At 45.4% G+C, this 16,639-nt stretch overlaps 1 protein-coding gene across 8 annotated transcripts in view; it reads right to left on the bottom strand.

Moving 5' to 3' along the window:
* The window catches only part of PKNOX2 (PBX/knotted 1 homeobox 2), a 410,686-nt gene that overhangs the window by 163,550 nt on the left and 230,497 nt on the right, over nt 1-16,639 (bottom strand). For all 8 annotated transcript variants that reach the window (XM_075328081.1, XM_075328085.1, XM_075328082.1 and 5 more), the window contains exon 4: nt 11,711-11,770. The gene's annotated coding sequence lies outside the window, so the exon portion shown is untranslated. The remainder of the gene's footprint in view (nt 1-11,710; nt 11,771-16,639) is intronic.

A 16,639-nucleotide genomic window follows, 5' to 3' on the forward strand; every position in this document is an offset into this window, starting at 1 on the left:
ATCTAGGTTCTTTGGGTGTCTCATGTGGACTTTAATCTTGAGCTCCTTCCACAAGTTTTCAATTGGGTTAAGGTCAGGAGACTGACTAGGCCACTGCAACACCTTGATTTTTTCCCTCTTGAACCAGGCCTTGGTTTTCTTGGCTGTGTGCTTTGGGTCGTTGTCTTGTTGGAAGATGAAATGACGACCCATCTTAAGATCCTTGATGGAGGAGCGGAGGTTCTTGGCCAAAATCTCCAGGTAGGCCGTGCTATCCATCTTCCCATGGATGCGGACCAGATGGCCAGGCCCCTTGGCTGAGAAACAGCCCCACAGCATGATGCTGCCACCACCATGCTTGACTGTAGGGATGGTATTCTTGGGGTCGTATGCAGTGCCATCCAGTCTCCAAACGTCAAGTGTGTGCTTGGCACCAAAGATCTCGATCTTGGTCTCATCAGACCAGAGAACCTTGAGCCAGTCTGTCTCAGAGTCCTCCAAGTGATCATGAGCAAACTGTAGACGAGCCTTGACATGACGCTTTGAAAGTAAAGGTACCTTACGGGCTCGTCTGGAACGGAGACCATTGCGGTGGAGTACGTTACTTATGGTATTGACTGAAACCAATGTCCCCACTGCCATGAGATCTTCCCGGAGCTCCTTCCTTGTTGTCCTTGGGTTAGCCTTGACTCTTCGGACAAGCCTGGCCTCGGCACGGGTGGAAACTTTCAAACGCTGTCCAGGCCGTGGAAGGCTAACAGTAGTTCCATAAGCCTTCCACTTCCGGATGATGCTCCCAGCAGTGGAGACAGGTAGGCCCAACTCCTTGGAAAGGGTTTGTACCCCTTGCCAGCCTTGTGACCCTCCACGATCTTGTCTCTGATGGCCTTGGAATGCTCCTTTGTCTTTTCCATGTTGACCAAGTATGAGTGCTGTTCACAAGTTTGGGGAGGGTCTTAATTAGTCAGAAAAGGCTGGAAAAAGAGATAATTAATCCAAACATGTGAAGCTCATTATTCTTTGTGTCTGAAATACTTCTTACTTCTTCTTTTTTTTTTTAAATTGTGAAAAGTTTATTCAGAGGGTCATTTATTATTCAACCCCTCAAACCACCAGAATTCTGTTTGGTTCCCCTAAAGTATTAAGAAGTATTTCAAGCACAAAGAACAATGAGCTTCACATGTTTGGATTAATTATCTCTTTTTCCAGCCTTTTCTGACTAATTAAGACCCTCCCCAAACTTGTGAACAGCACTCATACTTGGTCAACATGGGAAAGACAAAGGAGCATTCCAAGGCCATCAGAGACAAGATCGTGGAGGGTCACAAGGCTGGAAAGGGGTACAAAACCCTTTCCAAGGAGTTGGGCCTACCTGTCTCCACTGTTGGGAGCATCATCCGGAAGTGGAAGGCTTATGGAACTACTGTTAGCCTTCCACGGACTGGACAGCCTTTGATAGTTTCCACCCGTGCAGAGGCCAGGCTTGTCCGAAGAGTTAAGGCTAACCCAAGGACAACAAGGAAGGAGCTCCGGGAAGATCTCATGGCAGTGGGGACATTGGTTTCAGTCAATACCATAAGCAACGTACTCCACCGCAATGGTCTCCGTTCCAGACGAGCCCGTAAGGTACCTTTACTTTCAAAGCGTCATGTCAAGGCTCGTCTACAGTTTGCTCATGATCACTTGGAGGACTCTGAGACAGACTTGTGCAAGGTTCTCTGGTCTGATAAGACCAAGATCGAGATCTTTGGTGCCAACCACACACGTGACGTTTGGAGACTGGATGGCACTGCATACGACCCCAAGAATACCATCCCTACAGTCAAGCATGGTGGTGGCAGCATCATGCTGTGGGGCTGTTTCTCAGCCAAGGGACCTGGCCATCTGGTCCGCATCCATGGGAAGATGGATAGCACGGCCTACCTGGACATTTTGGCCAAGAACCTCCGCTCCTCCATCAAGGATCTTAAGATGGGTCGTCATTTCATCTTCCAACAAGACAACGACCCAAAGCACACAGCCAAGAAAACCAAGGCCTGGTTCAAGAGGGAAAAAATCAAGGTGTTGCAGTGGCCTAGTCAGTCTCCTGACCTTAACCCAACTGAAAACTTGTGGAAGGAGCTCAAGATTAAAGTCCACATGAGACACCCAAAGAACCTAGATAACTTGGAGAAGATCTGCATGGAGGAGTGGGCCAAGATAACTCCAGAGACCTGTGCCGGCCTGATCAGGTCTTATAAAAGACGATTATTAGCTGTAATTGCAAACAAGGGTTATTCCACAAAATATTACACCTAGGGGTTGAATAATAATTGACCCACACTTTTATGTTGAAAATTTATTAAAATTTAACTGAGCAACATAACTTGTTGGTTTGTAAGATTTATGCCTCTGTTAATAGCGCCTGCAAACTTCAAACAAGAGCAGGATTTAACTTATTTGCATCTTATCAAACCTGCTAAATCTGCAGGGGGTTGAAGACTACTTTTAGGCACTGTATATATATATATTATATGTAATCAGAGATATGCACCATTCCGGTATAGAAAAAGCAATTAATGATCACCAGTAGGTATCCAAACTTAAAATCTCACATGTAAATCCAATTCATCAAAGCACCATGTGTTATTAACACATAACCTTTAATATAAATAGTCTAAAAATAGATAATAGACATAAAGTGATCCTTCACCTATTAAAACCGGGATTATTCAATCCACCCGATAGTTATAGAAACATATCAGGTCTGGAACAACCTCAATGCAAGGGGGAGCTTGTTTAATTCAAGTTCCCCCTTGCATTGAGACCACTCCGGTATACAATACACATATACAGTATATACTATAAATATAATCAGAGATATGCACCATCCCGGTATACTATACACATATACAGTATATACTATATGTAATCAGAGATATGCACCATCCCGGTATACTATACACATATACTGTATATACTATATGTAATCAGAGATAAGCACCATCCCGGTATACTATACACATATACTGTATATACTATATGTAATCAGAGATATGCACCATTCCGGTATACTAGAGACAAATATATACTATATATAATAAGAGATATGCATCATCCCGGTATACTATAGACAAATATACCATATACTATATGTAATCAGAGATATGCACTGTTATGGTATAGTTATACTGTAGACATATACAGTTATAACCCTCAATTCCCCTCCCTTCTCTATACAGACACATCTGCAGGTTTTCCCCTCCATTCTCTATACAGACACATCTGCAGGTTTTCCCTCCGCTCTCTATACAGACACATCTGCAGGTTTTTCCCTCCATTCTCTATACAGGCACATCTGCAGGTTTTTCCCTCCATTCTCTATACAGACACATCTGCAGGTTTTCCCTCCGCTCTCTATACAGACACATCTGCACGATTTTTTCCAGTTTTCGGTCAATTAGGAACCAAAATTATTTATATTTGGCAAATGCCAGAATAATGAGAGAGAGAGAGAAAAAATGTTTTCAGGCATTTTTCTTCCTTTCTGCGCAGTGACGTTTCCTCCGTGTCATTAGTATTTGGTGGCATTGCCCTTACACTGTGTGACTTGGGGGAAATGTTTTGGATCCTTCCAGAAGCTTCTCACAATAGTTGGTGGAATTTGGGCCGATTCCTCCTGACAGATCTGGTGTAGCTGAGCCATGTTTGGAGGTCGCCGCTCGCTCCGGCCTTTTCAGCTTTGCCCATACATTTTCAATAGGATTGAGATCAGGGCTTTGTGATGGCCACTCCAAAACATTGACTTTGTTATCCTTAAGCCACTTTGTAACCAGTTTTTCAGTATCTTCGGGTCATTGTCCATTTGGAAGACCCAAAGCTTTCAGTTCCTGCAGATGTCTTGAGATGTTCTTCAGTATGGCCATATAATCTTCTTTCCTCATAATGCCATCAATTTTGTGAAGTCACCAGTCCCTCCTGCAGCAAAACAACCCCCCAACATGATGCTGCCGCCCCCGTGTGTCACAGTTGGGATGGTGGTCTTAGGCATCAAAGCTTCTCCCTTTTTGCTCCAAATGTAACAATGGTCATTGTGGCCAAACAGTTCAATTTTAGTTTCATCAGACCACAGGACGTCTCCAGAAATTAAGGTCTTTGTTCCTGTGTGTATTTACAAACATTAATCTGGCTTTTTTCTCTTTCTTTTGGAGTAATGGCTTCTTCCTGGCAGAGAGGTCTTTTAGCCCATGTTGATACGGTACTCATATCACTGTGGATAATGACACAATCTTACCAGCTTCCGCCAGCATCTTCACAAGGTCTTTTGCTTTGGTTTTTGGGTTGATCTGCACATGTCTGACCAAAGCTCGTTCATCTCTGTACACAGAACCCGTCTCCTTCCTGAGCGGTATGACGGCTGGACATTCCCATCTTGTTTGTACTTGGGTATAATTGATTGTACAGATGAACAAGGCACCTTCAGGTATCTGGAAATTGCACCCAAGGATGAACCAGACTTGTGCAAGTCCACAATTCTCTTCCTGAGATCTTGGCTGATTTCTTTTGACTTTACCATGATGTTACACAAAGAAGCCGTGTGTTTCCGGAGTGCATCAAAATACATCCACAGGTGTGTCTGTAATTAACTCAGATGTTGCAAAAAAAAAAAAAAAACTATCAGAAGCTTCTAAAGACATGACATCATCATATGGGCCGTCCCATATTGTTTAAAGGCACAGTACTCAAAGTGTATGGAAACTTCTGACTTTGCAAATAGTAATAAAAATGCCTGAAAACATGCTCTCTCATTATTCTGGCATTTGGCAAATAGAAATCACAATTTACCTAAAACAGGAAAGGTTTATTCTGATTTCATGTCAGATAGTGAGAAAAACATGCAGATGTGTTTTTTTAGATAGTGGATGTACACTTCTGGTTTCAACTGTATACACTATTTGTAATGAGAGCTATGTACCGTCCCGGTATAATATAGACATACAGCATATATATATATCTATATATACACATATTATACACATATATATATATATACAAACATACATATATACACACACTGTATAGGAAGAGCATATACTGTATGTATATATGTAATAGTAATTAATTGTAAAGCGCTGCGAAATATGTTGGTGCTATAGAAATAAAACTTTATTATCTAATATATAAAGCTGAATGTGTGTCTGTGTGTGTGTGTCTGTGTGTGTGTGTGTGTGTGTGTGTGTGTGTGTGTGTCCGGGATTGGTATCTGCACTGTCGCAGCTACAGCCACAAAATTTTGCACACTCACACATCTGGACCCCGAGAGCGTCATAGGCTATGTTTTGAGGGGAAATTTTAACCCTGCGCTTTACAGTTATTCACCAAAAAACCTGCCTCCATTAAAGCGAATTGAGCTGGGAGCCACAGTGCAGCCAGAACTTCAGAAGAATGCGCAGCCACGCCCTTATATGGAATGTTGGTGTGTCACAATGCAGCCAGGCAAAGAGACAGACACACACAGGGTAAGAAACAGACAGACGGGGTAAGAGACAGACACAAAGAGACAGACACAGACAAAGAGACAGACTGACAGGGAAAGAGACAGACAGGGTAAGAGACATAGTGAAAGAGGGAAAGAGAGACAGGGAAAGAGAGGGAAAGAGACAGACAGGGAAAGTGACAGAGATAGATAGACAGACAGGGAAAGAGATTGAGACGGACGGAGAAAGAGACAGTCAGAGACAGACAGGGAAAGAGACAGACAAAGATATAGAGATATATACAGAGGGGGAGACAGACATTATAATTACATTTATATCTATTTGTCTTGTGTTTTTTTGTGTGCAGAATACATTTTTGTTAATATATTCTATTTTGTTAACAGCAGATATTAACCCTGGCGAAGCCGGGTAGTACAGCTAGTATATATATATATATATATATATATATATATATACACATAGACACACACACACACTAGGAGGAGCATTCAGTTCCTGGGTTTGAGCTTGCAAACTGCCTGAAAAAAGGAAAGAGATATGTTATAGGGCAGCAGCGAAGTTAATTTATTTTACCCACTTATTTAGCACCATTAATTCCACAGTGCTTTACATACATTACTGTCCCCACTGGGTTCACAATCCGAAGGGGGCTTTACACGCTGTGACATCGCTAACGATATATCGTCGGGGTCACGGGGTTTGTGACGCACATCCGGCGTCGTTAGCGACATCGCAGCGTGTGACACCAAGGATCGACGATCAACGATCGCAAAAATGTCAAAAATCGTTGATACGTCGCTCCTTTTCATAATATCGTTGCTGCTGCAGGTACGATTGTTGTTCGTCGTTCCTGCAGCAGCACACATCGCTATGTGTGACACCGCAAGAGCGACGAACATCTCCTTACCTGCGTCCACCGGCAATGAGGAAGGAAGAAGGTGGGCGGGATGTTACGTCCCGCACATCTCCGCCCCTCTGCTTCTATTGGATGGCTGCCGTGTGACGTTGCTGTGACGCCGCACAAACCGCCCCCTTGATAAGGAAGCGGATCGCCGGCCAGAGCGACGTCGCTGGGAAGGTAAATCCGTGTGATGGGGGTAAGCGATGTTGTGCGCCACGGGCAGCGATTTGCCCGTGACGCACAACCGACGGGGGCGGGTACGCTCGCTAGCGATCTTGCTAGCGAGATCGCAGCGTGTAAAGTACCCTTAAGTTTCCTATCATTGTCTGTGGAGTGTGGGAGGAAACCCTCACAAACAGAGGGAGATGTAAACCTCTTGCAGATGTCATTGGTGGGATTCGTACACAACCCAAAAGCTGCAAGGCTGCAGTGATAACCACTGAGCCACCGTCTGTTGATAACCACTGAGCTGTTGCCCCCCATCCAGTGCTAACTATTGAGTCGCTATCTGGTGATAAACACTGAGCCACAGTCAGATGAGAACAACTGAGCCGCTGCCCGGGGCTAATGACTAAGCTGCCGTCCAGTGATAACCACTGAGCCGCCGTCATATGAGGACCACTGAACTGCTATTTACTGGTAACCACTGAGCCACAAAGGTTTACTGTCATCGCATTGAAGACCCCTTTAAGCACAAAATCTAAATAACCTAAACTACCAGAACCAACCCCCAATACACTATAAGGCTGGGGTCACACGACTGTAGTTTTGGTCATCGATTCACATTTGGGCCAATGTTATTCTATGCACATGACCAATTTTTTCCTTGGACAGAGTATTGCGAAGGAAAAAAAAATGCAGCATCCATGAATTTCATCAGTAAAAAAGATTGGACTCGGCCATGCGAGTCAATGGGTCCGTAAAAAAAAAAAAAAAAAGACCGGACTTGGATGACGCCCCAATGTGGTCCGATTTTCACTAACTGACAGAATTTGGAGAATTTTTTTCCCATCTTCTCCACATCCGAGAAAATCAGATCCCACTCTGATCAGATTCTGATTAGAGTGTGAGTAGCATAATCGGATGTGAGAAAATACGGTCCTTTGACGCCGGCCTAAAGATAGTTGATTGGCGCCAACTCACAATTTTTCTAACCTACCAGTGACGAGGAGTGCAGGACCGGACTGTACAAAGCCTGTGCCAGTAAATTAATTTGAAGCGACTGTTGATGTAGTTCCTACTTTAATTTAAAGTTTCTGGGATTCATTCTACGGCCCTGGCGAGAATTAAAGAAATATACAGGCATGTGACTACCAAAGCTCTCCATATTATCTTAATGAGAATCATCTTTTATAGTCCTCAGAAATATGGGCATACCATGCATCAATGTAGGGGTTTCCTACATAATAGCAAATAGTAGAATACATAACTGCATAGTAAATGCAGACACTCCCAGCATCCACCCAGCTTAGCCAACCTCCCCAAAGCAGTTCTTTGTCTGAAGCGTGGATTCTCACCCCCCCTATAAACTTTTTGAAGATTGAAGATTTTTAATTCCTTTCTTACTTTAACATGACTTTCTACTGCCAGATATGCTCGGGGTCTAGAAAAAAAAGACTGCCAGAAGAAGGATATTATAAAGTTGCAGAACTTTTTACCTTTTGATGTCTAAGCTTTAAGTGCATAAGATCAGATGCCCCATTCACATCAATATATACCTGTATTTCGTCACGTCAGGTGACAGATTGGTTAATATCTGCCCTGATAATAATATAGATGAGATGTAAACTTTCCTCTTATCTCTCCCTGCAGCTCCTTCATTATCATACACGTAATCCTCCAATTTCGGCTTCCTCCCGGACTGTGCAATGATTAGAAGGCTCTAGGTTTTATTACACGCTGTGAAGTATTATAGTTTAATTTGCCATCCCCGTCAAGTATGAGATACGTCCCCGACACCCGCTAAAAATATAATCCAGGTGACAAATGGGTCATCAACAGTAACTAAGTAGGGACAAATGCAGGACTTTAGGTGGCGAGATCCCGAGACCGCGATTTCTCAATGAAAAACGGCCACACGTTTCCTCCGTGACGTACGCGGCATATAAATCAGCTCCGGCTCCAAGGGCACCAACTAATCCGCAACTTCTAAAACAGATGCAAATGTCTACAAGGCTCGTCTGCCACATGTAACTCATCCTCAGAAGACGCTGCTTTTAACAGAATTTCCCCCAAAGACGTCTATGTAGATGACTAAATAGGCACAGGGGCGACCAGGAATATTAACCGAGCAGATAACACAGGAGAAGGAAATGGGAAGATTTCTGATTTTGTAGATTGACTGATGGAGGAACGCGAGCAGGTAGGCGACACTTGACAAAGTTTTCTTCAATCAGGACTCAGCTTGATGCTGACTAATTACTCGGTAATGGTATTTATGTGCTGCCGGCACTGGGAGAAATTACCTGACAGCACATCAATATTAATGCCGTATCTTGCATGTAAATGGCTCCTGCGCAAGATACTCAACCGCAGCAACACTGGAGGAGATAGACAGACGACAGGACTCAAGGCCAGAGAAATGTATAATGGGGAGAAGCCACGCACAGGCCACAAATTGGAAAATTACAAATTGCTACTTTTAAGAATGTATATTCCAACGTCTTCACAAAAATAAAATAAAAAATAAAAATAACCCTCCCTGGGAGCCGAGGGGATCTAAGTAGCCAGACCCCCACCTGTCATGTAAGAAGGGATAATAGGCGACTGGGGCTCCTAGTCTGGCCCTCGGGCTATGGGTCCCTAGCTGTCCCTAATCCCAGAGATACTTCTAATGGTGACGGTGTCTGGACCGCCTTCCCAGCCCTGCTCCTGTACAGCCCTGATCTTATACCCCCACTCCAGGGAAGGACGGGGACAGGAGCGGTTGAACACACAGATATAAACAAACAGGGAAACCAAAACCTCTATCACACAGCTAGCACACACAGATATAAGACAATACGCGATAAGGAGGAAATAAAGAGCAGAGAGGAAATAACCAGACGACACAAAAAATTACCAGCAACTGGAACACAACAGCACACAAACTGGTTTAGTAAAAGATATAGTTGGCATAGGAAGACAGACTCCATCGTGTTAAAAAGGTGGGGAAAGTTTGACAGGTTTCCCACATGTGATTCAAGAGGTAACCAGCAGGCATCAGAAATTAACTCTTACAAGCCCGGTCATTAATGAAACACAGCTGGTCGACGCTCGAGCTTGTCTGTGTTATTCAGAAGCACCAGAGAAGGCATAGTGAGGCGCATCAGATTCTGCTTTGTGAACAGCATCAGATGCCGCCATGACACTTGGCGAGTTTAGAGCCAAAAAACCTGTGACCCACATATCGAACACCCATCAAACTAAACGGTACAACCCCATTACCTCTTTAATGTCTTCCATTTTATTTACCTATCGGCATAGCCGTATAAAGACACTTTTTTTTGTGGGGGCGTTTTTTTTGTCATTGCGAATGACAACAGTCAGTAAAAAACGGGAATAGGATTATAATGGAGCTGAAATGGTGAACAAAAAATTGTTTTTATTTAGGGTTTTGGTTTTCACATTGTTTACTGTGCACTAAAAATGACCTGTCACCGTGATTCTGTAGGTCGGTACGATTACAGCAACACCAAACTCGTGCACATTTTTATTATTATTATTTTAGTGGGTGAAAAAGAATTTATGTTACTGTTTTCTGAGATCTGTAACTTTTTTATTTCTTCGTCGATGTTCCAGTGCGAGGGCTTGTTTTTCATGCGCCCAGTTGATGTATTTATTACCCTTTCAACCCCCATAAAGTGTCACCCCTTTCCCTACAAATCATGCCCCATATTCAAAGTAAGGCGCAAAAACATATCCTACATGAAACAATTTTATTCTGGTGCATTAAGCCCCATAAAATCGCTCTGTGGCAATTTTTTGTTGTGGGATTCTAGGCCATATCGGCACTGGAGATTTTCCGCCATGTGTGATTGCGGCATCCACGTGTTTGCGTTTTTTCAGGATTTGCCCTCTTGGGTCTCCTCCACGTCTTGCAGGTTACGGGGCTTCCGGGAATATCGTCTAAATGTGCAGGAGACGGTACATTAGACGAGCACTGATAGGGTCGGTCTCTGTGCATCGCAAGGGAACATATAACGAAATATGGAATGTCAAAAACGGAATAATTCATGATGTGTTTATGAGGCGATTTCTGAACAATAATGTGAGGATCACATTGAGCCTCTGTGGAGGGGCGGGCGGCCAGGATCACATTGAGCCGCTGTGGAGGGGAGGCAGGCCAGGATCACATTGAGCCGCTGTGGAAGGGCGGGCGGCCAGGATCACATTGAGCCGCTGTGGAGGGGAGGCAGGCCAGGATCACATTGAGCCGCTGTGGAAGGGCGGGTGGCCAGGATCACATTGAGCCGCTGTGGAGGGGCGGCCGGCCAGGATCACATTGAGCCGCTGTGGAGGGGGGCCAGGCCAGGCAGGTCGGAGAAGCCTGCGAGGGGTTTACAATTCTGGTTTACCAACATTTGTTTCCTGTGCTAAAACGTGACCCTGACCACAATCTGCCTGGATGTCTGGACTGCGGCTTTCATGCTCTGCAAGATGCTGTGCAATGTCATCCCGCGTGTAATAGGAAAACCATTAATTGCACTTACATCATAACAGCTATAGGCACGGAGTATAGCGCTAGTTATAATGAGTATATAATGTACGTACCGTCAACCATTGGTGCACACTTGCAGGGCGCATTGTACCCACCTATCATCGCCCAGGTCCTTTCAAGGTTCAACTGAGCTTACAGGATGACATGGACCATAAAGTGCACAACATATAGAGCAAATATTAAAGGGTTATTTCCACTTTTACAAAAAAAGTCGCAAAAAGTTTCCTAAAATGGGAAATAAAGCCAGACAGTCCTCGCCCTCATCTGCTCCAGCCCTCGCTCCCGCAGAGGTAACACTACGTCTACAGTGCACATCACCGCTGCAGACAATCACTGACCCCAGCTGCTCATGCCATCTACACTCGCAGAGCCATCAAGGCCAGTGGTTGGCTGCAGAGGCGGGGAGTTGTCGCTGGAGCAGAGGAGGGCGAGTACGGTCTGGCTTTGTACTTTTACATTACAAGAAACATTTGGGGTCCACTTTTCTAAAATAGCCCCCTTTAACTGCTATTCCATGTCCAATTAACGCCATTGGACTGCACTGTCCTAAAACAGTCCCTCATGCCCAGGACAACTTTCTCTCTGGGTTGCTCATGATTGGCACAGTTAGTATGCAAGAAATTAATAAGCATTAATTAATAAGTCATAAATTACCTTTCGGTGGCAAACGATGAACCTGGACTGATCAAATCATTGGGAAAATCCTCTCGAAATCTGAGGGGAAAAATAGAAAAACAAAATATCCTGAAATATAATGAAATCAAATATGTATAAAGCCTGGAGTGATGAATGTGCTTAGATCGTTTTGTGCATGGCAGGACGGGGGCCAGACAGCGTCCACGGTGAGTCCACCCGCTTCATACCAGTGAATGGCCTCATGGGGAGTCATTGGAATATAATTTTTTTTGGGGGGGATACTGGCAGAAACCCCAACGTAGCGCTCAATGGAGAGCAGTGTATTAGTCTAAACTAGTGATGAGCGGGCACTACCATGCTCGGTACTAGTAACTAGTGATGAGCGGGCACTACCATGCTCGGTACTAGTAACTAGTGATGAGCGGGCACTACCATGCTCGGTACTAGTAACTAGTGATGAGCAGGCACTACCATGCGCAGGTGCTCAGTACTGGTAACTAGTGATGAGCGGGCACTACCATGCTCGGGTGCTCAGTACTGGTAACTAGTGATGAGCGGGCACTACCATGCTCGGGGGCTCAGTACTCGTAACTAGTGATGAGCGGGCACTCCCATGCTCAGGAACTCAGAACTTGTAACTAGTGATGAGCGGGCACTACCATGCTCGGTATTAGTAACTAGTGATGAGCGGGCACTACCATGCTCGGTATTAGTAACTAGTGATGAGCGGGCACTACCATGCTTGGGTGCTTGGTAATAGTAACAAGCAATCGGACGCTTGGATGGGCAAAACTTGAGTACAAAAGTGTAATGGAAGTCAATGGGGAACTTCAGCATTTTTCCTTTCCTGGACAAATGGTCAAGACATCCATTATACTCGGGTACTCGAGTCACACCTATCTGTGCGTCTGACTACTCGTTTAGCGGACTAAACACCCGAGCATGATAGTGCTCGCCCATCACTAGTTACGAGGACCCAAGCATGGTCATGCTCGCTCATCACAAGTGTTAACCCAGCCCACCAGTGAAGACCATCCTCGGTCAGCCAAACCTAGAAGTTGTAGAAATCTCAGGAAAGGCAAAGGATCTAGAAGTTGGAGTATTTACTGTTTAAAGAGTAATGGCGTCACCTAGAGATGTGCAACAGCTTTTTAAGATGGTAAGGCCCCTCTAATAACTCCATTAATGGGGCACTCATGACAAATTGAGAGGACATGTCCAATAGATGCAGACCCCACCACTGAGACTGGCATTGATCTGATGAAGGCCAGGAATGGAGTGATGGAGGCGCATGTGCAGCTCTCGTCCTCCGTGTCTATGGTAAGTGCGCTGGGTCTTAGGACCCATCAGACAGTTCTGCTCTTCTCGGTTACAGTAATGATAACGACTATTGGAGAAATATCCGTCTCGTCATCGGTTTTCCGGGGTCCGGGGCTTGTGATAACGTTGTGTGCAGCAAAGCTCGGAGTCAGGAGAATTCCCTATTCTTGGTATGCTGGCAACGACATTAACGAATCGCAGAGATCATAAAAGAGGCCATTATTCATAGCCGAGAAGTGATCGCATTACCACTTGACATTAACAATAAGAAATCCGTGCAGGTCTAATATTACACTTTATAGCTGATGGGATCACCACTTCACACTGATAGGCAAACCATGTGTGCTCCTATTACACAGCTGTCAGTGGCCCGAAGAATAGAAAAGTGACAATATGACTGAGCGCCCCGGAGTACGCTGGGACGGAAAATACACGACCATCACCGCCAAGGCTGGGTGCAGTCACTTATACGGGTGATCGCCTGCACCAAGCCACCATACAGCGGTGATATGACGCCATATGTCACCATTATACCTGACAGATGACAGTATAGCGCTATATCAGCGCATGCCATACTATCCAGAAGACATACAATATCCTGCACCTGACCTGGACTAACCTCTGGACCAGGCCATATCATCATTATTCTGGGTGCGTCCATGAAAACCACAGATGCTTTGCTTTCTTATAGATCTACAAATGATCTCTATTTATTCTGCAAATATATTCAAGTGAGTCTATAAACTGTGTCGTCATCCAACTGGAGTGGACATTTGGGAGGGGTATTGTTAGGACAGCCCAGCCATTGCTAAGAACACTCCCATTGGCTGGATGCAGATGAGCTCTCTTGACAATGCTCTTCCCACATGTCCTTTTCAGTTGGATGCCAGCACAGTCGACATCCTCACAGCGACGTACTGAGAAAGTGAATGTGTCCGCAAAAGCTGAGAAGTAGCTGCAAGGATTTTATATATTAAACAACAACTTTGTGACCAAAAGGGATCTGGGCTTTCATTGTATGGCCCCGGACTGAAGCGGGCTTTACACACTGCGATATCGGTACCAATATCGCTAGTGTGGGTACCCGCCCCCATCTGTTGCGCGACACGGGCAAATCGCTGCCCGTGCCGCACAACATCGCCCAGACCCGTCACACGTACTGCCCGGTGACGTCGCTGTGACCGGCGAACCGCCTCCTTTCTAAGGGGGCGGTCCGTGCGGCGTCACAACGATGTCACTGAGCGGCCACCCAATAGCAGCGGAGGGGCGGAGCTGAGCGGGACGTAACATCCCGCCCACCTCCTTCTTTCTGCATAGCGGCCGGGAGGCAGGTAAGGAGAGCTTCCTCGTTCCTGCGGTGTCACACGGAGCGATGTGTGCTGCCGCAGGAACGAGGAACAACCTCTTTACTGCTGCAGTTACGATTTTTGAGAATGGACCCCCATGTCACCGATGAGCGATTTTGCACGTTTTTGCAACGATGCAAAATTGCTCATCGGTGTCACACGCAACGGCATCACTAATGCGGCCGGATGTGCGCCACCAATTCCGTGACCCCAACGAGTTTGCATTAGCGATGTCGTAGCGTGTAAAGCCCCCTTGAGACTACAGATCCTGGCACTGACTGCTTTTTTTATTGGATGTCCTTTGTTGAATATAAATGCAGGACCATAGCACTATGAAGCAACAATGCTAACCACTACTGAGCCACCAAGTAAAATGACCGGTCGCCTGAAAGTAAGCCATACTCCTGATGGGGGATGAGAACCTACAGGATTTTAGAGATAGCAACACCCTTCAGATTGGGGGTTCTTAGGCTCAAAAAATCACTACAGAGGCTCATTGGACTGTGTGCCTCCTCAAGTTACCCAATTAGCCACTCTCTGAGGCTGCAATAGTTTAAAGTACTATAAAAAAAAAAGTTAAGCTTTTATATAAAGTATAACCTGCGATGAGGAGCATAACGATCATGGTCGCAAAGAGAGCAATATTGAGCAGGCCCATGCCCCTACTTCAGCTGGATGTGTGTTGGGGATGGGGGACATATATACCAGAATGAGGCCAGGATGAGAGACATATGTACTAGAATGGGCCAAGGATGGGGACATATATGCCAGGATCAGGCCCAGAATGGGGTCCAATATACCAGGATGAGAGACATGTATACCAGGATGGGGGACATATATACCAGGATGGGGGACATATATACCAGGATGGGGGACATATATACCATGATAAGGCCCAGGATGGGGGACACCTATATACGAGGAAGGTGGACATATATACCAGAATGAGCCCAGGATGAGGGCTATATACTAGAATTGGCCCAAGATGAGGGACATATATACCAGGATCAGGCCCAGGTTGGGGTCCTATATAAAAGGATGAGAGACATGTATAGCAGGATGGGGGACATATATGCCAGAATAAAGCCCAGGATGTGGGACATATATACCAGGATGGGGGATATATGTACCAGGATAAGGCCCAGGATGGGGGACATATGTACCGGGATGTTGGACATATATACCAGAATCAGCCCAGGGAAAGGGTCATATATACCAGGATGGGTGACATATACCAGGATCACAACAGAATGGGGGACATACTGTATATGCCAGTAAAGAGAATATATATACCAGGATGGCTTCAGGATGGGGGACATATACCAGGATGGGCCCAGGATGGAGCCATATATATCTGAAGGGGCTGATAATTCAGTAACATATATACCAGGAAGGGTCCCAGGTTGGGAGACATTACTACCGGGTGGGGGCCATTATTACATAATAAAGAGGGGTAATACATGTATTTATAAGTTTTAGAACATCACAAAGGCCCATACATCTGATCAACATGTGGGGGGAGGGGGGCAAGGTCCGTTTCTTGCATTGGGGCCCATAGGACTCTAGTTATGCCATTGTCTGCAATTCCTGTGAAATGTTGTATGTCTGTTAGTGCAATCAGGAGTGTGGACCCCGCTACCTCGTGCCTCCGCAGGTCTCGCTGAGCTGCACTGGGCCCACATAATGTCAGGCTCGGTTACGTTGCTCCGTATGGTGCCAATGAGATATCTTGCAGAAAGTGCGTAATGCAATTATTATCCCCCCCAGTCCCAATGGTGATCACTTCCCACAAATGGATATTTTCTGAGAGCTGTTAAGAGATATTTCACCAAAGCAGAGGGGTCAGCAGTCTTTCTGAGCATTACGACTCTCCCGGGCCCGCAGCTGTAGATTTCTGTCTGTAAACTGCTGTTTGACTTTACCAAATGTGATTTAGAATTAGTTCATTTGTAGATCTCGGCAAACACTTAAATCCGGGAGGGTTATTTCTTTCCGAGACCCTGAGCTGCTGTGGCTCGTGATGCAGACGAGTCTCCCCGTCTGGGGAGTGAAGAATGTAATATCAGTGGCTGAGCAGGACACTATATAAGGCTTTTACAAAAACTAATTACTCCCCTGCAGAGCTGACACTCTAATTTTTGTGCCTAATGAACAAAGAAATAAAAGAACTCGCCCGAAACCACAAGTAGAAGACGCTGGGATTGGAGCGGGGTCTGCAATGACCTCGCTATTAAACTGCCCCCACTGTGCTGAAATTTCCACACATTCAGGCTTGGTTTCC

This window comes from Anomaloglossus baeobatrachus, chromosome 11 (genome assembly GCF_048569485.1).
Source record: "Anomaloglossus baeobatrachus isolate aAnoBae1 chromosome 11, aAnoBae1.hap1, whole genome shotgun sequence".
Taxonomy (NCBI): Eukaryota; Metazoa; Chordata; class Amphibia; order Anura; family Aromobatidae; genus Anomaloglossus; species Anomaloglossus baeobatrachus.